Genomic DNA, 27,186 nt, shown 5'->3' with positions numbered 1-27,186 from the left:
TCTAAGTTTAGAATGGGTTGGAGAGGGGGGGAAATAAATAAATAAACAAAGTTACAAATATGACAGGAGCATTTCTTGCATTCCTGAGGAATCTATATTTTTAACTTGATATATTTATTAGAATAAGAGATTAGGGGGGCAGCTGGGTGGCTCAGTGGATTGAGAGCCAGACCTAGAGATGGGAGGTCCTAGGTTCAAATCCAGCCTCAGACACTTCCCAGCTGTGTGACCCTGGGCAAATCACTTGACCCCCATTGCCTAACCCTTACCACTCTTCTGCCTTGGAGCCAATACACAATATTGATTCCAAGACAGAAGGTAAGGGTTTAAAAAAAAAAGAATAAGATTAGATTCCTTAAACATTTGAAAATTAAACAGTTAAAAAGGATCTCCATACAATTTTGTAGGTAATATAATACACAATTGTCTCAATATATTCTGTAATTGGATTAGGAGGAAAATAAATCTGATGAACTTTAGTGACTCAATCCATTGGTGACATTCAAAAACCCCAGTATTTTGGAAATACCAATCAAAAATTAAGAGACAGACAGCCACCCAACAACTCTGAATTCTCTCAGAGAATATTTTTAAAATAAATATAGAAATATAGTCAAAGGAGACAGAAATTCTTAGCTATTATAGCAGTGCAGATCTCTGACTTGATTTAAGTGAAAACAGCTGAATTCTACACAAAAGGAGGAAAATATATACTTAACACTGTGACAACGTTAGAAAAAGAGTTATATCAGTATCATCATCTTGACTAGACTAGCAAGGTAATCCCAGATCCAATCCATTCCACAGAACCAGGTGTTTCTGGTTGCTTTTCCCCCCAATAATACTGACATCAGGTGATAATTGTTGGTTGTTTGGTTGGTTTTTCAGCCTCAATAATCCATATAAGCTATCTACTAACGCATAGCATAGTGGAGACCTGTCATGGCGGAGGAAGTTGGAAAGGGAAAGGGAAAGGAAAAGCATTTCTTAAGTGCCTCCTGTATACATTCATTTGATCACAGAAGTTCACAATCACTAAACAAAGAATGGAATCAACTGTTCTTTTACTCCTCAGTGCATTTCTTTTCTGTTTTCTGCTCTCCTATTTCTGTTCTTGCCCAAGGTCTCTAGAGCTCCAGAAGAATTTTTCTCCATGTCATCTAAAAGGGTCATATGACTCACCAATTAAAAATCCTGTCTTACAGGGGAATTATTTTGGAGTTGCTAGAAAATTGTTACAATTCCTATGGTAACCAGCAAGTTTTACTGTGGAGAGCAAAACTAGCAGACTAGTCCTTTAACCTGTGGAGGATCTTTCTAGAAGAAAGGGAAAGCTCATTTCTCCCAGCCTGTGACCATCTCTGTCCAGGAGCCTTAAGTGTGGGCAGTCTCTCCTATTATGTTCATGTTTCTGTTTCCCCTGATCCTTTCCAGAGAGGGCAGAACTACTGCCTAAGAAGTCCTCTGGCTTTCTTTCTCTCCTTCATTCTCTCATTCAAGTAGGAGCTGGAGTCTTCATTCCACAGTGTTAAAACAATATTTGTTTTTCAAGAGCAAAAGAAAAACCCTGGTTTCAGTTTGGAGTTACATCGATTAGGAGATGTATTAAATCATTAATAAAGTAGGAGAAGCTTGAGAAGACTTGGATTCAAATCTGGTCTCAGAAACCAGTTGTGTGACCCTCATCAAGTCACTTAAGCCCAATTGCCTAGCCCTTGCCATTCTTCTGTCTTGGAATTGATATTAAGACAGAATATAAGGTTTATTATTAATAATAACACATTTTAAAATAAATATTAATAAAATAATAATACTTCCAGAGCCCCCAATAATTTTTGATACATTACTCTTTGCCACACACTCTTCATTCTAGTGACACTGAAACATGGCTGTTTCATGAATAAATTACTCAATCTCTTGGTTCCCCACATTTTCTCTGACTGCTCTCCATGAATTATTTTTCTTCGCCTCTGCCTACTGGCTTCCTTAAAGTCCCAGCTAAAATCCTGTCTTCTACAGGAGACGTTTTCCAAACCTTCTTCATTCTAGAGCCTTCCCACTGTTCAGTATTTTCTATCTATCCTGTATATAGCTTATTTGTAAATATTTGCTTCCATGTTGTCTTCCCCATTAGATTGTGAATTCCTTAAAGGCAAGGACTGACTTTTGCCTCTTTTTCTTTCCCGAGCACTTAGCATCATGTCTGGCAACTAGCAAGAGCCAGGTTTGTTGATTTATTCATTCATTGACAGAGAATGGGATCTCTGCCCTATCTTATTACACTGGGTTCCTGCCTTAGCCTATTAACCCCCTCTGTACTCCACCAATTTACAAAATATGCAACAGAGAGCTTCCATGGTTGACCCATAGATTTTATGTAGAAAGAAGACAAAATAAATATATAATACAATTTAAGGAAATGAAAATAACATAAAAGTGGCAGATAATGATCAAACATAGGGAGAGTAGAAGTTGGAAAGAGAAAATCTTTCCTGAGCTTCCTCAACCTCTCCAAGAGAAACAGTTCAGCCACCTTTCTCAAATTTCTTCATAATCTATGGTTTAGCCACAGGGATCAGCCTCTATGACAAGAGTTCAATGTCTACCTTTCCAATAGATCACTATTATTGCCTTCCATCCTTCTCAGGTGCCAGGGGGGAAAAGACATCACCATTGCAGCCTCCCAGCTCCTAATCCTCTCCCCATATCAGCTCAAAACTTTCCCTAACCAGTCGCCCAATCAATCCAAGTCATACATTGTTTCATCTGCTCCTAGGCTAAGAAGAAGAAAATCACTAAAAGCCCTGGGGTTCTTAACAAGGGTCCAAACCACTTTCTCTGAAAGGGGTAAAGCACTAGCCCCTGCCCACAGAAAGAATCAAAATACCTGATTACGCTTGAAAAGCCTACTGTTTTCCTGTTTTAAAAAAAAAGAATATCAGTAGAGAGGCATTAAAATATGAATGATGACAGGGAGTATCATAAACAAGAAAAAAGCTGGGAAAGGCTAGAACTGAAGAATGAAATGCCAACTGAGCAAACAGGCCATGGTAGAAATCCTTCATTTCTTTTAGGGAAACAGGGATTGTTCTTATTAGCATCAGGAACAAATACAATAACAGCAACATTCACACTTCTCTGCCCAATCCCCAGCCCATAGACGCTGAGTCTTTATGAATCCTATTAACAGTTTTCTGAGATTGTTACCAATATTCATCCCTCCTTCTTTGTTGTAACTGCCACCCATGACCAAGAATTATTTTAATGTCTCAATCAAGTTGTTCAATTATTCTCTCTGGATTACTCAAAGGTCATGCTTGGATGAGACTGTTTGGAGGATAGGGACTTAAATTTTTTTACTAAGAACCTACAGGGCATTTGGTAAAATTGAAGGCTCATTATCATAGTTTCTGCTCTCAATTTGGCTTCAGTTATCGACTGTTTCTATTTCATATCACCTAATCGCAGTACATTGTTTCTGACTAACTAACAGATGGAAGTGGAGATGAAATGGATCTAATTAAGACCTAGCTAGAAGAATTAGAGCATCAAATCTAACTTAAAGTAGGTGCACAGATAAATGTTTCTGTAGTTAAATCATCTTCAACCTTGGCAAGGTGGCTGGGGCAATTTGCAAGGCTTTTATTTTCATTATTATTTCTCACATATTTTTTACTTATATAATAAAAGGATTTAAAGAGGAAGAGGGAAGAGGGGAAGAGGCTCGCACCTATCAGTCACCATCACACTATCTGTTGATTTTTTAATTGCTTATAAACAATAATACCAATGCACATATGTCAATAATACATATGTGAGTCAGTGGATTCATAATCTCAAACATGTAGGCATTCCTTGCTTTCCACATATCACAACCCAGATAATCATCTTCATCCTGTCTAATTCTTATCAGTATTTTCCCATAAAGCCTCCATAAAGAATTTACTCAGGGTGCTAAAGTCCCACTTCTAGGTCTTTCATTTTCTGAGCGTCAAAGCAGCACTCCGGCTTCCCATCTGTGAAGAAACATAATTATAATAAAAATTCACATTTCTCTGGTGTTTTTAAGTTTGACAAAGCATTTTTCCTCACAATAACCCTTTGTATTAGGCAATACAAATATGGGGCAGAAATGGCACTGGATGTAGAGTCTAAGAATCTGGCTTCAAATCCCTGCTCTACTGCTTATTTCATGACTTGGACAATTCAATGCCCAAAGCATTTATAAATCAATCATCATGAGCAAAGGACCGTGCTAAGAGCTAGAATTAGAAAGATGAGGGAGAGGAGCAAGCATTTATTAAATGCCCGATTTCTTATGCACTTGGCAAATATTATCTCATTTGAGAACTAAGAAATCCCTTCCCTCAAGAAGCCAACATTCTGCTGAAAGGATACAACCTAAACATGAGTAAATAAGTGCAATGTATATATATATATAAAGAAATATTGAGGTGTTAAAGGGAAAGTTGCTCAAGAAATGACAAACATAATACCTAGTATCTGAACTGTGCTTTGAAAGAAGCTAGGACTCACTGGGGCAGAGGTAAAGATGGAAACAAAGGCTATTCCAGGCAGGAAGAGAGGGAGAAAACTTCAAAAGCACTGAGGTGAGAGTTGGAATGTTATTAATGGGGAATAAGTTACAACTTCTTCAGGCTCCAGTTCCCTCATCTGTAGAATAAGAAGGATTAAACCAAATGGCCAATAAGGTCCCTAACTGCTCCAAATCCTATTATCCCCACTCCTAATCTCATGCTGATAAAGCTGGAAAAAGAAGCACAACTATGGGAACTAGTACATTATAAATTCATGTTATCTAACTTCCTCATTACAAACAAGGCAATCCTTTTATTCCTCCATGATTCTCCATCTAACTTCCCACAGAAACTTTTTCACTCACTATTCAAGAAGCATCTTCAAACTCTTACCAAGTGCCAGGAAGGATGTTAAGAAGTAGAAATACTAATATAGATGGAGCTTATATTCTAATGCAGAGAGACAACACAGAAAAAGAAGCTCAAAAGCAGGGAATGGGGATGGAGATGGATCCCTCATGAGGGAGCATGGTGAAGAAAGTATGGAGAGTCATAATGGAGCTTCAAGAGGAATGAAAACATGGTCTAGGACAGTGATGGTAAACCTATGGCATGTGTGCCCAAAAGGGCACACAGAGCCCTCTCTATGGGCATGACTGCAGTCGTCTGCCAGAGTTCATTACCAGAAAGCTAGAGAGTCTTGAGGTGGAGCTGTTCCCCTCCCCCTCTCCTTGCACCTGAGGACATTCCTCACTTCCCTTGCCCCTCTGCCCAGCAACCCATTTGGAGTGCTTCCTCCCTCCCCTGGCTGGGGTAAGACTCTGGGGGAAGGGAGAGGTGGAGTTATATTCTGTATGAGGGTACAGTGCAGATGGCAGTCTATTGAGTCTGTGGCAAAGGTGATTCTCATGGTAGGGTTGGAAAGGAGCTAGGTTTGAGTAAAGTATAACCCACAGTGTGGCACTTAGCTGGAGGGGAGCAGAAAGCTCAGGTCACTCTCCTCCCCTTCTCTATATGTGCCTTTCATCACCCACCCCTCTGCCCAGCAGCCCAATAGAAGTGCATCATCCCTTTGGGGTAAGGGAAGAGAAGCATGGCCCCTCCAGCACTCCATTTCTAAAAGGTTCACCATCACTGGTATAGGAACTTTCCTTAAAATGGAGATCTAGGGAATAACGACTAATCAGAGGAAGGGGACACACTGGGAGATGTGAAATTCTAGTTTGAAAAGGCCAGTAAAGTGAACTTTCTGGGTGAGGAGCCTATTATGACATGGTAGATAAAACCCTGAGTCAGCAGTGAATAGTGGAACCAAACCTTTCCACAAGCTTTACCTAGGGACCTCATCTTTTTTACTGAGAAAATTAAGGCCATTCACTATAATCTCCTTCTCCTGTTCTCTTCATCTCAAAACTCTTTGATATCACCCATTCTCTCCTCTTTTTTTCTCAGTCTCTGACAATGAGATGGCCCTTTTACTTGCCAAGGGTGATGCTTTTAAATGTGTCTTTGCTCCCAAAACCTCCTACATTCTCCAGAAATTTGCAACCTCAACCATCCCTTCTTTTTCTCAAAGCCAGTTTCTTCCTATCTACTGATTACTTACATATAGCCTTCAAACAGGCTCAAATATAATCCCACCTTTTAAAAAGATCTTTACTATTATCTCAAGCAATTGTCCTGGATTTTCCCTTCTCCTCTGCAGCCAAAATCTTGGGGGGGGGGGCGGAATGCTGTCTACCTTTGTCTATATTTCCCCTCCTATCGCTTTCTCCTCAGCTCTGCCATTGAGCTTCTGACATAATCATTTTACTGAATCAGCTGTTCCCCAAAGTTGGCAGTGATCTCTTAATTCCCAAACATGATATTCTTTTTTTCAGTTCTCATGCTTCTTAACACATTGACTCTACAATGACCCTCCTTATATATATATATATATATATATATATATATATATATATATATACACACACACACACATATAATACATATTCTATATCATCCTTAACTTTTCATTCTCTATTACCTCACATATCCACTCAGTTGCCAAACAATGCCTCTTCTATTTCCACAACCACCTTGGTATTGACCCCCTTCTTTCCACCTATGTAGCACAACCCTAAATCAGAACCTCACCTCTTGCCAAGGTTATTACAATAGCCTTTCAGTTGTTCTCCTGGACTCAAATCTCTCCTTCACACAGCATTATTGTATGGATTAGGTAGAATAATGAATATATGTCAAACCCTTTATATTCCTTAAACTCTACATCAAATTTCATAATTATTGCTGTTATAACTTTCTATCTTCTTTCTTTGTAGTATTCAGACAAAAATGGACCTAGGACAAACCACTATCCTACTATTATTTTTTCTTGTAATGCTTTTGGTAGATTTCATGGATCAATAAAATAAAAAGACTAGTCTTTGTAAAAATGTTGGGATATAAACTCATCTTCTAAAAGCTTATAGAAAGCATCTCTGTAACACCTCCAATTGCAGGTAGAATGACAATAATACATGCTCTGTTCCATTCCCACATTATTATAATTATTAGCTCTCTTTTTTATGATCTTCAAATAGAAGTGGTACAGGGAGGAGCTGATATAGTTCATTATTTAACATTTAATGGTAGCTACCAATCATAAAGGTAGAAAAAGTAACTGATATTTTTGTGATTTAATAAAATTATTAGGATATACACCCATCATCTATAGACTCATTGAAAACCTTCTTGATACCCTTCCAGGAGCAGAAAGGACCACAGGGATAATATTGTATAGAATCTAATTCCCATAAGACTTTTAGCTCCTTTGCTATTAATGGTAAAAATAATGATAATAATAATACTATAACATAGTGTAAAATGGACCATATAATGTAAACAGTGAATATTATAAAAGAGTAAAGTGACTATATCTTGTCAGATATATTTAAGAGATTATGTTTTAATTGGTTACTGATAAAGAAGTTCTTTTGTGTAGTCAGGCTAGTGACTAGTTAAAGTAAATGTGAAAATCAAAACTAGAAGACAGGGTCAAGAAAAGATAATAAAATCCCTTAAATTCCAACCCAACCTAGTTAAAGAAGCTGTTGACTCTGACAAAATGGAAAATGTGTAAAAATAAAGACATTAACTCTGTCAGTATTTTCTACAGAAAATTAAACAGTGTAAAATGATCACCACATCAGAGACTAAAAATCCCAGAAGCACTTGTCCATTGGTCAGAAAGTTTGACCTCCTTGCTAAGTGGAGAGACATGGCAGCCAAGACAAACACCATTTTAAAGTACAAATTTATTTTTAAGTGTTACAGAGAAGGAATAAGGAAGATTAAGAACAGTATCACCTTACAAAATAGTGAAAATCAGTGATAGGAAAATGGATTAGCATAAAGCTTGGCATGAGACCCAACTAAATTAGATCATCCCAAGAGTATTTTTAGAGGAAACTGCAAAGAAAACAAGTTGAGATGGAAAACAAAATGGACTTATCATTTCTAATGATCTGTTCTCATCACTGACTCAGGCCCCAATGAGAAAGTAAAAAGGGTATTAAAGAATTTTCTCCTAAAGTGGGCAAGTTAGATTCCATTTGGGAAATCATGCAGTATTTTAATGACCTCAAACTATTCCTACACAAACACATACACACACACACACACACACATACCCTTAACATTTATATTTTCCCCCTAGTACTATATAATAAAATCTGGAACAGACTGATCTCTATATAGATTCCCCCTGGCTATTTGTTCTCTCTATCTCTGTCTCTCTTCCTCTCTCTGTCTCTATCTCTGTCTGTCTGTCTGTCTCTCTCTCTCTCAGTTATCATGTATATACGTCTCTGCTTACATGCAGAATTATTCAGTGAAAGTTACTTGAGATTTTTTTCATTTTTTCTTTGCATATCTAGCACCAAGAACAGTTCCATGCACAAACTAAAGTTTATTGGAATAGATTGAATTGGAATCATAATTGCAGGTAACTCAAAGTTCACTGGAGGATGAATGGTGAGTATAAATAGACTATAACATATATTAACAATTACTTGCACATAAGTAAAATAAGAGATATCATTAGGAACACGTGGTTGGAAAGGGAAATAGGCCATTAATATATTGAGCTATTGAATAACAACAAAAAAGATATATTATTCATCGGATCTTAAAAGAACAAGAGGAAGGTCTCCAATGTGGTAGATTAGCCCTCAATGGAGGCATTTTGGGGAGAACATGGATAAGAATTACACAGAGTGTGAAGGCACCTATCATAATATATATCAGTATAGGCATAATCTCAATCAATAAGATTGTGGGTCACTGGAAAATTGAATTAGAGGTCTAACAGAGTGACATAAGCAAGTCAATGAGGAAAAGGAAAGGAGAGGAGAGGTAATAATAGGAGAAGTGAAGAGAGGATAGGACAGGAAGATAGAGAGGTAAGCAGAAAAGTAGAGAGGAGAATGGAGGGAAAAAGAAGGAAAACAGAAAGGGAAAGCATGTGAAGGGAGAAAAGCAGAAGGGTAGGAAAATATCAATTGTGAAATTCAAGGTACTGAAGACAGTTAAAAGCAATGAGTTCAAGTAGAGCAGTTAACTTTGGCAAAAAGGAGGTCTATTTCATCCTCTGAGATAAGCATGTAAAAGGAGATGTGAGGTGATACAGAGAGACCTTGATGTATGAAGGGGGAGGGATAAGTTAATTTGTGTCTCATGGACTTGATCTGTCAATAAAATTAAAGCCACTTCTACTCTGTCCTTTGTAAAAACTAAAATTTTAGGCATATTTGCAAATGTGATGAATTTCTTCTTATTAAAATCAGTGAATACTGAGAACTATTTCTGTGTAACTGCATCTTGTTTTTTAAAATGTATTTTTGTGAGCCAAACTAAAACGTTTATTGGGCCAGATCTGAAATAAAGACCATTCATCACCATAGGTAGTAATGTAGTAAGACTAATGGCCATCCAACATGTCCCATTGGTTTCCATGAAATGACGTAAGATCTAGAGTCAGAGTCCCAGAATATCGGGAGACCCTCTACAGAAGTTAATGGAAGGACATAAGCAAAAATCATTAAATTGAGAAGAGTAGGCTAGATGATTGTCTATTCAGTTAAAGAGAGTATCCAAATTAATGGAATCAGAGTGCATCCAAAAATCAAGTATCATTGTTAGTAAGAAGCTTGACTCTGAAAGACACTTGTCTGCTATTTCCTTTTTTAGTGACTGCCAGTCCCATCTTCCTAATGGAGCAAAAGGGCTATCCATTCATTATAACACTGTTTAATAGGGATATAAATCACTAGAAAATTCAAAACACCTACTAGAGAGTAAAAAAACACAAATTTTGCTTTTTTTCTCACTCCAAGGAACCTGATAATCAACTATGCTTTATGAAAATCCAGGGTGACATTAGAGTTTAATTAGGTGTACAGGAACTAGAGATTTTGCATTAATTGAAAAAATATCCAAAACTCATTAGGAAGGTCCTAATAATTCTGGCTTCCCCAGTCCAGATTCTCTAAAATTTTGTTTCTTTCCATGGAATAGCAAATGAAAATCACACCTGCTGACTTCTCAGCCTTTCTGGACTTCAGTTTCCTCATCAATAAAATATGAGGAATGAATGAGATGTCCTTGAAGGTGTCATTGAAATCTAACATTCTGTGATTCATGTTTTTCTTATATTTCAGTTGTTTCAGTCATGTCCAACTCTTCATTACACTTATAGGGTTTTCTTGGCAAAGATACTAGAGTGGTCTTTCTCCATCTTATTTTACAGATGAGGAACTGAGGCAAAGAGGATTCACTGACTTGTCCACAGTCACAGCTAGTGTCTGAGGCCCGATTCATACTCAGGGAGATGAGTTTTCCTGACTCCAGGCTTAGCACTCTATCCATTGTGCCACCTGTCCTCTCTCTGTGATTTCCACCCATGCTCTCAAAACAAGTAAACAACATTTCTCCATTGCCTTAAGTATGTTTCAGGTTACTTAATACATGGCAGGTCTCTCTCTCCTCTGCAATGGATCAGCTGAACATGGAAATGTCAAAATTGGAACAGTTGTGTGGTACCTAGATGAACTAATCAGCAGGAAAGTCATTAAAGGAGTGGGGCTCGATAAAAAACCTCATATCAGACTGAATAGAGGTCTTCCTTTTTTTCTTTAAGCCCACTGTGCAGGCAAAATACTAGATCTGTTGAATAACTAAATTGAGATAAATTCATTTCTATTAGTCTTTAGGGAAACATACCAAAGATCTACAATTTCAAGAATTTTAAATTATTATAAGAGAAATATAAATGTAAATTTGACAGATGTTCTCTGGAAAATATAAAACCTTGGTGCAAGTTTGTGTGTATATGCTATTAAAAACATAAAGCACACTCTGCAATTAATCCAACATGCACTGGTTTAAAAGGAACAGGTCCATGATTTTGATGGATATAAGTAGCCCAATAGATGTTGATGAAATTAGGATGTCATCATTCTGCAGATTGTCTTTGGCCAAATCCACACAGTGAGAGGTAATCTCATAGTATACCAAAACCAAGTATGTATATATATTTTTTCATATATATACATATAAATATTGCTGTCACATATAAATAAGCAATATGATTCCTTTACCACCTTTCAATGTAATACTAAAGATAATGGCAAAGATAGTGTGGCATAATGAATAAAGTGCTATCCTTGGTACCAGGAAAGCCTGGGTTCAAATCAAACTGCCTTCCCCCACCAAGGCTCTGTTTTTAGCCCATATCTCACCTCTATATATTCTCTTTTCAAATTATCTCATCTGTTCTGTCTCTTAAGTAGTATGTGATACAATAGAAGGAATGTGATGGTCGTGGATTAAGAGGACATGTTCAAATACCACATCTGAGGGCACTAATATAACTCACTGAATGGAGACCCAAACCTGCAAACAGGAAGACCTGGGTTCAAATCTGGCCTAGTCATTTCCACTGGTCAAGTCACTTAACCCCATTGCCCTTATCACTCTTCTGCATTGGAAACAATACTTAGTATTATTTCTATTACAGAAGGTAAGGATTTTTAAAAAATAAATATGACATCTGATGTTTATTAATTATGTCTTCAGCATTTTCTTGTCACTTCCATGGACCTCAATTTCCTCATGAATAAACTGATATGGTTATACCAAATGATAGAGAGTTCCTTCCAAATCTCTCTCTAAAACCCATTACCTCTGCAATGGATCAGCTGAACATCTGGATGTCAAAGGAGAAACAGTTACATAGCACCTAGATGAGCTAATGAGCTCATGTATGACTCCCTCACAGATGACTCTCAAATCTCTATCTCCAGTCCTGATCTTGCTCTCTCACTCAAATGCGAGAACTTTCATCTCCAACTGGTATAGAAAAAAAACTAAAATTAAAAGATGAGGCTCTGGAATTAGAGACCCAGAGTTTGAATCTACTTTCTGGCATTTGCTACCTATGATGAAGACTGAACCAAATAATCTCTAAGGTCCCATTCAGCTCTTAATCTATGATCCTCAATTTACTTCTCTACTTTCCCTCCAAAGACCTTCTTCCCAACACTGGCAATGCCTCCACCCATACAGACTCTTCTTCAGGTCAATAAGCTCTTCCCTGAACCCTATGAGAAAGCACCCATGTCACCCATCATGCTCTCTTCAAATCAGGATCGGTTCATATTGCCCCAGACTATATTTTCCCTCCCCATCTTGTTTTTCCATTCCATTTCATATGTTGCCTTCATCCACTAGAACAGAAGCTCTTTGAGGGAGTGATTAGAGTTCTTTTTCCTTGTGTTTCCTTGTATTCCCATCACTTAGCACAATGAAGCACTTAATGCTTTATCTTTAACAAAAAGCTCTTCAGGTTGGCTTGGACTTGCTGCAAAGATCCTGGGGTTTGTATTTCTTTCCAAGTTAGAAAGAGAAGAAACTAACATGAGATTAGAACCTAAGAGGGCTTTTTTCTTTTGACATTGAGTTTTTTGAAGATCTCTATAAAGAAGACAAAGAAAGAAGAGGGAGATGCCCAGGGATTTCCCCTGATACATAGAGACAATAACAGTCAGTGGTAGTTGCTTCTACAATCCCTTCTTCAGACCTGAGTTTCCATGGGAAACCATTAACAGTGACTTCCAAACAGAAGATTGGAAAGGCATTTTACCGTGTGTTTGTTTTCATCATAGGCACTCAATCCAAAAACTGGAGCTCTAAGAGAAAACAGACCTGAGAAACTAAAAGTCCTCACCCCCTTGCCCTTTGCTTTCCTTCAGTTGGGTATCCATGTCCTTTTACAAATTCTGTAAAAAAGTACACTTGGCAGATTGAATTTTATTTGTCATGAATACCTGCTATAATAGTTCATCTTTATGATTCTTGGTCTTCTGTTGTTCATGGCATGAAGAGAGACCTTTACTAGTGAATGTCTAGGATATCAACCCCCACCCCTAGTCCCTTGGTAGAGAGAATTTTTTCCTCTAACTGGATGCCTCATGAGTAGACATTTCATAACTACATTTCCAAAGGCTTTTAGAAACTTGGGCAACTTGTCTCATTAGATATGAGTCTATCATAGGGATTATGGGTTATACTGTTGTTGTTCAATTGAATCTAACTCTTCATGATCCAATGGACCATAGCCATTCATGGAGTTTTCTTGGAAAGGATATTGGTTTGTCATTTCTACTCCAGGAGATCTTTTTTTCAGGCAATCAGAGGTTAAGTGACTTGCCCAAGGTCACACAGTAGCAAGTATCTGAGACCAGATTTGAACTCAGGTTATCTCAACTCTAGGAAAGCACTCTATCCACTGAGCCACCTAGCTGCCTCCTAGGCATACAGAGATACAGTGGCTTGTTTAAGGTCACACAGATAGTTGGTATCTGAGGCTGGATTTGGACTCAGGTCTTCCTGATTCCAGGTCCAATGCTCTTAACTACTGAGCCACAATTGTCCCTAATGATTATGCTACAAATAGGTAACTGACTTTGAACTATATGTTGCTGTTGTTGTTATCCAGGTGTTTCAGTCATATCCTTTTCATGACTCATTTGGAGTTTTCTTGACAAAATACTAGAATGGTCTGCCATTTCTTTCTCCAATTTATTTTACAGAGGAGAAACTAAGAAAGTGATTTGCCTAGGATCATGCAGCTAGTAAGTGTCCTAGTCCAAATTTGAACTCAGAAAGATGTCTTCCTGACTTCACTCCTAAGTACTCTATCCACCTTGCTACCTAGCTGCCCCAACTGACCCTGTGATATAGTGGCAGAAACTAAATGTCACTCATCATAAATTTATGACAACATTTCTTGGAAGCATATTTCCACAGAAATCCCTTCTATGTGCAGGTTAGTAAAAATGATCCTGAGTAGAGTCAGTTCAAATCCCACATCTCATATTCATTAGCTATGTGCCTCTGGGCATGTCACTCAATATTTCTATGAATATAATAATTAGTAATATCTACCTTATAGAACTATTCTGAGGTTCAAATGAGATCATGTATATAAATTGCTTTGTAAACTTTAAAGGAACATGTATCAGTTGTTATTAATGGATTAGGAATAAATTAGCATGAAAAATAAAACCCTCCTTGAAGAGGACACCAAATGGGCCCATTAAGATACTATAAAAGTATGTGAATGGGTTTTATACTCTCTTCTAAAATTTATGGATAAGAAAGAAAATAAATTTATGCCGAATAGAACTTTACCCCAAAAGCTACCTATACAAGTGCATATATAATCATTATTTTGGGGAAACAGAACCTGAAAAACAAAATGAAAGATAGCTAAGATACCCTCAAATATTAAAAAATGAGGGTAGAGGCTAGAACTGTATTGGTACAGAAAACTTGTAAATAAGGAAATTCCTTTCTCCAATGGAGATTGGCATCATCCTTAAAATTTATAGCTTGGGGCAATGATGGCAAACCTTTTAGAGATGGAATGCTGGCACACACCCCAAACTCCAGAGAATGAGCACCATGTCCCTCCCCCTCACCACAGATTAGTACACCCCATTCTCCCCTTTCCCCACACAGGAGAGAGAAAAAGTGCTCCCATTGGGCTGCTGGACTAGAGGCAAATGAAGTGAGGAGTGTCCTCACTGAATGTATAGAGGGGGAGAGGAGTGGCCCAAGCACTCTGCTCCCCTGAAGTTCTGCTGCCTGTGAGCCGCCCACCTTACCCACCTATGTGCTCCCATTAGGCTGCTGAGCAGAAGGATGGGGGATATGAAAAAATGTCTTCAGGCATGGTGAAAGGGGATGGGGAGCAGCACCATCCGAATCCCTCTGCCTTTCTAGTAATGAACTCTGGGGGTGGGGGATGGGGAGAGAGGGTGACTGAATGCCCATAGAGAGTACTCTGTGTCCCATCTTTGGCACCCATGGCATAGGTTCACCAGCACTGGCCTTTTTTTTGGATTTGCCAAGGATATCAAATAAAGCCCCCCCCCTTGAAAACAAAGTTAAAATGTCATTGGACAATATTTAACAAAATAAACAAAAATAAAATAAATCATGGAGAAGAGTACATTTTAAAACCAAGTCAACCTGTGACCAAGGAATTCTTACATACAGATTAGTGGCCATCACTTCTATTTGAGTTTGATACCACTGGCTTTCAGTGCTAAGAACTGTGTTGGGAGTTTTTAATAGAGCTTAAGAGAGGGACTTTTTCCAGATTGTATGTTGATATAATTTTTAATAATCATTTTCTAACATTTTTACAATCCATGTGCTCTCCCTCCTTCCCAACCACCTCCCTCCCCAAAATGGTAGGTAATATGATATAGAGTATGCATGTGTAATCATACAATACACATTTCCCTGTTCATCGTGTAGTGAAAGAGCATGCATATGACTTACACTAGAGAAAAATTCATGGAGGAAATAAAATAAAGAATGGCATGTTTTGATCTGTATTAAAATCCATCTTTGGTAGTGGATTATCATGGATCCTTAAATTGCTGGTAATGGTTGTCATTCGCAGTTGATCATTGTACATTATTGTTGTTCTCATTTTGCTTTGTGTGTCACTTACAAGTTTTTTTCAGGTTCTTCATGATCATCTTGTTAGTCATTTCTTATAGCACAATAGTATCCCATTATAGCCATAAACCACAACTTGTTCAGCCATTCCCCAATTGATGAACATCCCTTTCGTTTCCAGTTCTTTGCCAGCACAAAAAGAACAGCTATAAACATTTTTGTACAAGTAAGTCCTTTTTCCCTATCTTTGATCTCTTTGGGATAAGACCTAGTAGTGGTATTGCTGAGTCAAAGGATATGCACAGTTTTATTGTCCTTCAGGCATAGTTCCAAAATGTTCTCCAGAATGATTATATAGCAGCACTCAGAATTTAAAAGATATAACCATGGTCAATAACCAGTATGCTTCAGAAGTAGGACAAACTCAAATCTTCATGGATCCAAGCACAACTTTCTATCAACTATGCCATATCGCTTCTCATAAGGGTAATATCCAAGTTATTTGTAGATATAATATACATATTATATGAGTAACCTGATCCCAGGCAGCTGGAGCCCAAGAGCACTAGCCAAAAACAGTCTCCATTCTCTTCCCCTAGTCCTACCTCCTTAACAGACTAGGACTAAACATGGTGTCCCCTCACTGAATGGGGCAAGGTTCCCCTTTCTTTATTCTGTTGGGGGCAGGAAGAAAGAGTGCCCTATAATTCAAGGCCATGATGTGCAAGGAACAGGTAGTACCACACAACTTGAAGCAATCTCTCTCTCTCCCAGGAAAATCAGCCTATGACTATCAAGCCTTTCTGGTCAAAACCAAGACCAAGCCATTTGAACAATTCAGTCTAGTGGGATAGAAGTTTCAGCTTGGAAAGATTAATGGCAGAATAGATCATAAGAGAGATTAGAGATACTTTTTGTCATTGCTGAGAAATTGAAAATTTGCATCAAATGAGTACAGAAAATTAAATCAGCTGAAATGTGGCCAAAGTATGATGAAAAAAAGGTTATAAGATTTCCTGGGAAAAATACAAGGAAGTTTTCTATACTTACTACCTTGATACCACAAAAGAATTTCAAGATGTATTTAATCAACATGCTTTTAAGATAACACTGCAGGGATAACTAGGTGGCTCAATGGATAGTCAATCCCAAAGATAGGAGGTCCTGGATTCAAATCTAGCCTCAGAAATTTACTAGCTGTATAGCTCTGAGCAAGTCATTTAATCCCCATTGCCTAGCCCTTACTGCTCTTCTGCCTCAGAAACTGATACTCAGTGTTGATTCTAAGATGGAAGATAAGAGTTTAAAAAAGAATAAGATGAAGACAAAGAAGCATAGAACATTTACATGAATTGATAGAAAATGAAGAATGAAAAGCCAAGAAAATCAATGACTAAGAAAATGTAAATGGAAAGAGCAACCACAAAATAATAAAAATGTGTTTCAAAATTGCATTAAACAAGTTTGAACCCAAAGAAGAGATATTGTAGTCTTGGAGATCCTGGAAAATAGAAACAAGAATGGAAATGGATTCACAGAGCAGGACAAGTACATTGAGGCTATGATTAAACAGAGGGAAATAACCCAGGATCAACTGCAAAGAAACTGAAAGAAAAGAGCTTTCAGATTTATAATAAGATTCTGATAAGGAAGATTGGCCATCAGATTTTTCCTCAAGATTATGACCACATCCAAGAGTAAAGGAAGGATTTAATATAGATGTCAGATCAGGACAAAGCTAACCAAAGAAAAGATAGTGAAACATGGTTGTTTGCAACCAGGCTACCAACTATAGAGAAGGCCTCACAAAACAATCATGGTGAATTATAATCCTCTTACTACATATCTCAGACTTCAGCCATTTTCTCTGATCCTTGACATGACTTCAACAGTCTTATAATTCACATCAGCATCTCCTGCACCAACCTGTTATATTACCTCAAATTGGAAGGAAAATGGTCCATTATATGGGATTTCATCTAAAGAGATGGAATCTTCCCAGTCATCTTAGTTATATTTCTCTCAAATTCTCTCTCAGTAATATATATATATATATACATATATATATATAATTTTAAGGAAAATACTTCTAAAAAATAGCTCTCCAAGAGGTTTTTCAAATGTTCTTTTAAATGAAAGAAAACAAAGTCAGCATAAGACTATGGCACTCCATCAGATCACAACTGATGGACGGGGGTTGAGTCAGAGGCCAGGATGCCCATGACTTTGGAAAACCCAGTAGGTGAAAAAAGGCAAATTCTAACTAAATGACTGTGATCCTCCTAAACATAGGCAGGTCCTTCTGAAAGCAAGCTTTCTTGGAAAACACTCTTCCTTTTGAAATTGCTTTTGAACTTGAGAATGAGCTATAAATGTTTTCCACAACATCTGGAGTTTTGTTCCATATAGACCTATTAATGGAAACAATAAACCCATATTTTTAATAACACAAGAGTGGTTAGACAATGTAAACTAGAAAGGTGGAGCAAATATGAATGGTTCTTTGAAGCTTCATATGAGCTATTTGAAATTCTTGCATCTATGATTAATCACTGCAGGGAAATCCCAGTGGGAAAATTCTATCCACTAAAATAGATTTGGCAGTTCCATTGTGATTTAAAATTTCCTGATGTACTAAGAAGTTAAGTGACTTGTCCAGGGCCATACAGGAAAAAAGGCATAATGGGAAGGATTTGAGTCCAGGACTTCTGACTCCAAAGCTGTCCCTCTAACCACACGCTATGCCACCTCCCAGGCATTCTAATAACAACACTGAAAAGGTGAACTTTATCTTTTAAAGAAAATAATGGAGGGAAATTTTCCCATGATTTCTTCAAGACAGATCTCAGTCTGAAAAGTGAATTGTTTCTGTTGCTCCCCCATGTAATAGGATATCCCTAATCTGGTGTCCCTCTTTTGGTAATAGCTTACCACCAATCAAAGTAATTCCATGGAATAAGATGAGATCTGCCCAGGTTTCTAAATAACATCTCATTCTAATGCAGAAGAAAAAAAACAAACAATAAAAGAGTCCATGAGGAATTTACATATATATATATATATATATATAATTTATATATAAATATATACAGAGATATCTGTAGATATAGTGGGAGTTAGATAGGCAGCTCAGCCTATTAGGAATTTATCTATTAATGGACGTTAAGGGGAAAAGGTTTGGGATTTTTTTACCACACTCAAAAAAGCAGGTGTGTCATAATGTTTTTGTTCTGGTTCTAAATATGTTTTCATGTTCTCTCATTTGCCATTTCTAGGAGTACCATATATTTTTACAGTTTTACATTTTTAGTTCATTTTACTAAGAAATATTGTTCTCCTGTAACTGACCAAAAACATAGCTACATAATGATCTCCAAACCCATAGTACAGTGGAAAGGGATTGATTCTGATATAAGAGGATTTCAGTCCAAATTCTGACCGATGCTGAGATGTATGAGCAAATCACTTAACCATTTGGAAACTCATTTTATTCATCTACCAAATGCAGAGGTTGGAGTAAGTGGCTCCATCAATGACTCTGTGATGCTATGTCGTCTAACTATAGTTGACCTCAAACATTCCTTTTCAGGGTCCATCAATAAAAAGTCAACTAGACCACTAAGATTCCTTTCACCTTGGTACTGCTTCCATTGGGCAGATATCTTGACAGAAGAGTTTCCTATGTTCATCTCTATTAGCAAGTAGGCTTTGTGAAAATAAGTTAAAAAGGAAATCCAAGAAATAAATCTTGAGTGGCATGTCATAGCTCATAATTTTACAGGCTTTAAGAAGATCACTGACAACTTCTTGGTAGTTTTTTTTTTGCTTTATTATTTCCCAAAAAGTTTTGACCTCTTTGTAATATGAGTTTCATGAAGTTCCTTCAACTTAACTGTCAAAATATTCATCTCTCATCACTTCCTATCTTTGAGGATCTACAAATAACTTCTCTCTTACTTTCAATTCACTGCATCATGAAATCTTGTTTTTTTAAGATTACAAAAACCTGCACTATTTTAAAACTTTCCCTAAACAGCTTTTTATTAAACAAAACAATGTGAAATAATAGCAAGAAATATTTTTCAGAAATAATTAGTCATTGATTTAAGGCACTTTTTGTTTTATGTAATTGTATTGTTCCTTTGAGACCAATGTTTTTACTGGTGACTTTTTCCACCTTTTATGTATTATTATGTATTATGTATCACATAGCATCAATATGTATGTATTATGTATCACATAGCATCAATGCCCCCTCTCCAGCCCTCAGAGATATTCCAATAATAAATTTCATACTTGATGATTTTCAAAAGAAAATTCATATTTCAAACATCTTTTAGTATCCTTCTATATCGCTGATTCCATCTTGTCTAGAAACAAAAACTTCAACTTTAATTGGGGAGAAGTTTAGAGCCTCCTGGAGATAAATAGTAAAATAAGGTGGGAGGTTTTTTAAACCATTACCTTCTTTCTTGGGGTCAATACTGTGTATTGGCTCCAAGGCAGAAGAATGGTAAAGGCTAGGCAATGGAGGCAATGGAGGTGAAGTGACTTGCCCAGTATCACACAGCTAGGAAGTGTCTGAGGTTAGATTTGAACCCAGGACCTCCCATCTCAGGACCTGGCTCTCAATCCACTGAGGCACCCAGCTGCCCCTAAAATAAGGTTTGAAGATGGCAGGGGTTGTTTCAAATGGGAGATTGCCACCTTGCTGGTCTCCTATCTTGGCATGTTGATTGTCACTGTAACAATTTGAATCATGTGATAGAATCATATTTGTGCAAAATCCAAGTTTCTGGTGGCTTGTGTACAAGGAGTCCTTCACTATGTAAAGCATGTAAGTAGATTTAAATTTTGCACATTAAGTTTAGATTTCGAGGTAATCCTTTTCATCAAGCAAAAATTGCAATCTGCATACGGGATTACTTGTTGTCTCCAAATTATAATAACCACAAATAGCATATGATGAGATCCATGTGTATAGACGGTCAATAGGCAGACAAGAGAGATTTCACTCCAAATGATGGGCCAAATGCTTGTCTTCATCACCTGTTTTGCAACTGAAATAGACTTCGTAAGCATTTTGGTACCAAATAAAGCTTCACTGCTGAAATTTAAAAGTTAGCTCACTGCAAACAGAACAGAAATCATTTAAGTGATTGACACATTGATCAGGCAGGCTCAGAATTTAAATCAGACAGACTAATATCCACAAAACACAAAACATTAGAGAACATATAATTTGGAACAATACTCATGTTTACCCAATGACACACCAGTCTGCTATCCATTCAGAGTTTCATTGCATGATTGGATACACATGAAGGTGCCCTGTCCTGCCCTACCACACAGCACAGAAACTATGATTTCAGATAAAATGCAAGAACAAGCTAATTAGTGGTGCCTCAGGAACACCCCTTCCACCAAAAAACATTCTTTGACAGTCTCATGCCAAGGGTAGAGAATTGATAATATGCATGGGTTCCAATGCAAAGCCTAGAGAACTGATAATAATATCCATAAGTTCCAATGCAAAAGACTCATAAAGGCTAGAGAAATTGGGGTTAAGTGACTTGCCCAGGGTCACCCAGCTCAGAAGTGTATGAGGCCAGGTTTGAACCCAGGACCTCCTGTCTTTAAGCCTAGGCTCTCAATCCACCTAGCTTCCCCCATCTAATTTCTCTTTAAGATAACTTAAAGAACCTATGACAGGGGCAGTTAGATGAGACAGAGATGGGAGGTTCTTGGTTCAAATCTGGCCTCAGATACCTCCTAGCTGTGTGACCCTGGGCAAGTCACTTAACCCCAATTTCTCTAGCCTTTATGAGTCTTTTGCATTGGAACTCAGGCATATTATCAGTTCTAAGACATAAGGTAGGAATTTTTTTAAAAGAAGATGATGTGTAGGCATTTTCTTCTCTTCTTCAGGATAAACATTTCCAATTCCTTGAAGACCCACTCTGATGTAATACCTCCTTTGGAGCAACTCTCTTAACTTGACACTTGCATTGATGAGCTGAATCCTCAGAGAGGCAATTACGACTCACAGAATCTTAGAGGTAAGCATGAGGAATTGGGTTTCCACCAATAATCAGAAAGACTTAGCTAGCTTCTTAACAAATAGTATTTCTTGAGAAGGCATCACTAAAACCATTGGGCACACTTTCAGGGTCCTTGAGGAGAGTAGGATGAAACCTATCGTACAAAGTTAGTGATGTACACTTGCAGAGAACAAATGTGGCAGAGGGGATGGGGGGACTCACAACTCTTAGTTACTAAAGCTTTGCAGACCTCTCATGAAGTTGGCTCCCATAGGTCAGTTCCCTCGTGAAAATAAATAACCAGCTCTCTTCTCCACTAACAGGATTCACATTCGACCTTTCATCATTTGACTATTGCTCCCAGTTGGCTATACCGTCTCTCATTGGTCCTTTCACTTTTATCCTAGCTGAATATCCTGACTGCTGCTAGTCAAGCCTCTCTGATGACATAGCCAATGGAGGAGGAGGGTAGTTGAGGAAGGAGAAAAGAGTAAGACAGCTTACTCTCCTTCCACTCAAAGTAATTCCCATTCAATGGTTTGGCTCCAACTTGAGAATGGGAATCTTCCAAACTGGAGCTCCTCCATCACTAAGACTGATCCACTCTTCAATTCACTGTTTCCAAACTGACTTGCTATTTTTCTTTAAAGCTTAAGAGAGGTTAAAAAATAAAAATAAAATTTTTTAAAGTTTAAGAGATGTGATTTTTTCTCAACCATTATACGTTTGTGACATTAATTGCCTTTCATCCAATGGCCAAAATCCTGTAACCTTCTCAAAATGATAAGAATCTTATACTAACTTGGACTTTTGGTTGATTCTTTTGAAATGTCCAGGATTTCTGTGATTCCATTAATTGGGGTGGCAGTGGAGTCCTTCCCCTGAACACAAATGGCATGAACTCTATGCCTTTCATTAGTCACCGAATGACCTCTAGCTTATCAATATCCTTCTTCAAATATGGCACCAGAATGGAACACAATACTTTACATATGATCTGATCCAGGAAAATACAATAGGACCATCATTTTCTTATTTTTAGAAGCTTTGCTTCTAAGGCAAAGATTATATTAGCTTTCTTGATTTCTATACCTCATTGTTGCCTGTTATTGGGGGGGAAATGATAGGGAAAGAAATAAACATTCAAAGAGTATAATAGCCCTATGTATAGTATTTTTACAAATATAATTGCATTTTATCCTTGCAATAACTTTGTTAGATAAATGTATAATAAGGTAAATGTGGGGCAAATTATATCACCATTTTACATTTGAGGAAAGTGGAATGAACAGAGGTTAAATGATTTAACCAAAGTCATACAGCTATGAGGTCAGATCTGAACTCAGATCTTTCTGAGTGCCAGCCTAGTATTCTAGTCACTGTGCCACCAGCTGTCTCTATTGAGACTATTTGCCATCCACCAAAACCCAATATCTTTTTTCATAAGAGCTACTATCTGTCCATGACTCCCCCATCTTAGACAGAGAGAGCTGATTTTTTTAACTCAAGGATAAGATTCAACATTGGTCCATATCAAATTTCATCTTAGTTGAACTCAGTGTTTTCTAATCTATAAAGAGCTCCTTTAGGTCTTGAGGCTATCATCCATTGAATTGGGGCTCTCTCCTAGCAGTGTGGCCTCTGCAAATCTGGTACATCTTAATGATATCAGAGGCATAAGCAAATTTGAGAGTCCTTTATAAAGTGCTCGCCTCACTACACGCTTCTGGGGCCAGCGATGAAGGTAAATTATCCCCAACTTCTTTTTTTCCAGAGAAGGAGAACTAGAGCCAAAAAGACTTAACCGGTTGGTTCAAGGAGACATGACTAGTAAATGGCAGAACCTTGACTCCAATTTACTTTTTCTTGAGAACCAATGGTCTTCCATCTCAATGGCAGTTTACTATACTAGAGATGTAGCTCTGGTCACTGATGTAAATACAGATGATGCGAGATGGACTGGTACCAAGCCTAGATGTTGATCTCAAACTTGAGTTCCCCAAAAAGTCCCTGATGTCAGTTTCTTTTCCAGACATTAGTCTTCTCCTACAGATAAAGGAAAGCACACTGTAAGTGTCAAAAATCCAAATCTATTTTCCAGCTCAGTCCCTTTTCAAATATAATATGCCATGTCTCCAAGTAGAGTCAGTTCTTTTGAACTGAAACTTCCTCTTTATCTTTAGAGTTCAAAGTATATTTTTGAGCCTGAATTACCCAGTTTGGCTATGTAGATTGACCAAATTAATTATGTAATTGCTGAGTTTCCACATCCTTTTTGTGCTCTGTAAATACAACAAACAAGCTGCAGATGTGGTCTTGCTGAATTACCAATAGTATCTTTTTCTCTCTCTCTCTGTCTTTCCGTCTCTCTGTTTCTGTCTCTCTCTTTCTCCTCCTCTACCATTTTTTGGTCAGGATATCAATAAAGAGAACTCCTGGTAGGGACATTGATTATAAATGGCTTGTACTAGTTCACACAATCAGTATTGTCCAGAGGCAGAATTTGAATTATGTTCCCCTAACTCAGTTCACCATCTATTATCCCACCCTGTTTCTTTAAAACTACATTGTGGAACAACTAGGTGGTGTAGAGATTAGAGTGTCAGGTCTAGAAATGAGAGGTCCTGGGTTCAAATCTGTCCTCAGACATTTCCTAGTTGTGTTGCCCTGAGCAAGTCACAACCCTACTTGCCTAGCCCTTACCACTCTTCTACCTTAAAATATTTAGTATTCTTAATACTAGTATTTAGTTTAAGACAAGAGGTAAGGGTTTTATTTTTAAATACAATATTGTGCTCTGGAAAAGTTATGACATTTTTATCTCAGGCATCCCCCCTATTTTTAAAATTTCAAGCCTATAGGATTTAAGCTGTGTCACGAACTTCCCCCAAATTATTTCTTTGAAAATATTGACTTGAATCGGGATTTAATTTTTACTCAATATTAAATGTTGTTATTAGTCACTCGAAATTCATTCTAAAAGTAGCGGAATAAAAGTTAAAAGTTATCAAGAATAAAATCTATAAAAATGAAAACAGCAGTGGTAATAGTGGGTATCTGATTTTTAAAACAATAGTCAGGTAAAGATCCAAGGTCTGAAGACAAAAACTTAAAACAGAGAAAACTTTGCTTAACTCTTTGATTCCATCTAAACTATAACAATAAGAAAGAGGCATGTTAATAGTTGCAACTCAAGTTGCATTGCTTCGAAGTTGTAGGTGAAATAGACAATATTCCTATTGATGAAAATTAAGACAGAAATAAGAACATAAATTAAGTATGTAGAAAAATGAGTTCTAAATTAACTGATTCTTATACACCAAGGGCAGTTAAGTGATATAGTAGTAGAGAGAGTTTGGGGCTTGGAGTCCAAGGATTTGAATTCAAATTCTGCCTCATTCAGTAGCTATGAAATCCTAGGCAAGTAACTTCAGCCTCATTTTCTTCATTTTTAAATGGCAATAATAATACTTTCCTCACAAGGTTTTTGCAAGGATCAAGTGCTCTGCAAACTTTAAAGAATGTGTAAAAAAATTCAATCACTGAAATGCAACATTGTTTTAAAAACCATTTTGGATGGTAGTCTCCCTAAAAACTATGATGCATTTCCCTGATCACTAAAGTAGAGGATACCAAATGTCATTTAATTTTTTCTTGAAAAACAGTGGCCATCCATTTCAATGTCAGTCTACTATACTATATATGTAGCTGTAATCACGATATAAATAAAGATGGTGTGAGACAGAAGAGGCACCAAGCCCAGATGTTGACCTCAAACTGAGATTCCCAAAAATGTCCCTGATGTCAGTTTCCTTTTAAGGCATTGAACTTCTCCTAAAGGTAAAGGGAACATGCACAAAAGTTAAATGGCCAAGACAAAATAACAATTTGCCTTCAGTAAGGCAAATTATACCACAGAAACAATGATCCAGTAGTCAGTTCTCATCCAGTAATTTATCTCTCCATCCCAAAGATCCAACAAGCATTTCCTAAGCCCTGCTTCATACAAGGCACTCTGCTGGGTGCTAAAAAGCCTCTGAGCTTTCTATCTGTGTCTTCCTGCTCATTCATAACATGTGAAGAAGTCTCATCTCTACAATATTTACACAGTGCATCAGAAGGGAATCTTTATCATCTTATGTCTCCTCTTCTATCTCAAGAACTATGCATTGAAGGAAGAAAAATAATTAGTTGTCCTGGCCATGCCAAGGTTTTGCAATATCATATTTTATATCTTTAAATTCTTCAATATCATCAGAACCAACATCTCTCCAAACATAATACTCAGAATATTTTCTAAGACCTTCTAAATGTTTGACATTTTGTAAAATGCTAGTCACCGGCAACATTTTAAAATTGTATTTTGTGATAAAAATTGTGGCAATTTTCATGATAAAATTTTGTCAAGATTTTTGTGATAAATTTGTGATAAAAATGTGATTTAAAAAAGTTTGAACTATCAATATGGGCGAACACTTGTCTCATGAAATTTATTCCTGCCTTGTACCAAATAATAACCTAAAGCTTAGGTTACACCCTCTAGGAAGCCCAGCAGGTTAGACAGTCCTGGAAATATAATTATTTCCTATTGAGTGGCAATCTGACATAGTTGATGGGAAGTTCTAGATTTGGAATTAGGAAAACCTGAATCAAATTCCACCTCTGGTACTTACAATGTGTAAAGGAAGGGAGGAGAGAAGGAAAAAAGAGAGGGAGGGAAGGAAGAAAAGAGGGAGGGAAAGAAAAAAGGGAGGAAGGAAGAAAATAAGGAGGAAAGGAGAAAAGGGAGGAAAGAAGAAAGTAAGGAGGGAAGGAAAAAAGGGAGGGAGGAAGAAAGTAAGGAGGGGAGGAAGAAAGTAAGGAGGGAAGGAAAAAAGGGAGGAAGGAAGAAAGGAAGGAGGGAAGAGGAAAGGAAGGAAGAAAGAAAGTAAGGAGGGAAGGAGAAAAGAGAAGAAGGAAGTGAGGAAGGAGGGAAGAGGAAAAGAGGGGAAGGAAGAAAGTAAGGAGGGAAGGGGAAAATGGAAGAAGGAAAGGAGAGGAAGGGAAGAAGGAAAAAAGAAATAGAAAAGAGAGATTCATTTGTTGTTGGCCTTTGAACTTGAAGAGGATCAAAATGATATCAGAATTAATCGACAATGTGGTCTGCTGTGGCTGATCAATCTGATATGATCTCAGATGGTTCTACCACAGGTCAAATAGAGAGGTAAGTCTCCTAGTTGTCGCTGTTGCTCGGGTGTTTCAGTTGTGACCAACTCTGTGACCCCATTTGGGGCTTTCTTGGCAAAGATGCCATACTGGTTGGTCTTTTCCTTCTCCAGTTCATTTTACAAACAAGGTAACTGAGGGTTAATTGACTTGCCCAGGGTCACAAAGCTATTAAGTGTGTGAGGCTGGATTTGAACCCAGGTGTTCCTGACTCCAGGCCCAGTGCTCAATCCACTTCATCACCTCCTCATCTTCTGCAGACTGAAAGCATATTCAAGACAAATACAATAGCCAAGAGGATAATAGAGTTGAAATGCATTTTATCCTGTCTCATGAGTTTTTTTTTTAATTTCCTCTGCTAGGTTTCTACATTTTAAGAGATTTTTCAT

The sequence above is a fragment of the Monodelphis domestica genome, chromosome 5 (assembly GCF_027887165.1).
Source record: "Monodelphis domestica isolate mMonDom1 chromosome 5, mMonDom1.pri, whole genome shotgun sequence".
Lineage (NCBI taxonomy): Eukaryota > Metazoa > Chordata > Mammalia > Didelphimorphia > Didelphidae > Monodelphis > Monodelphis domestica.
Note: the sequence above shows the minus strand (reverse complement) of the source record.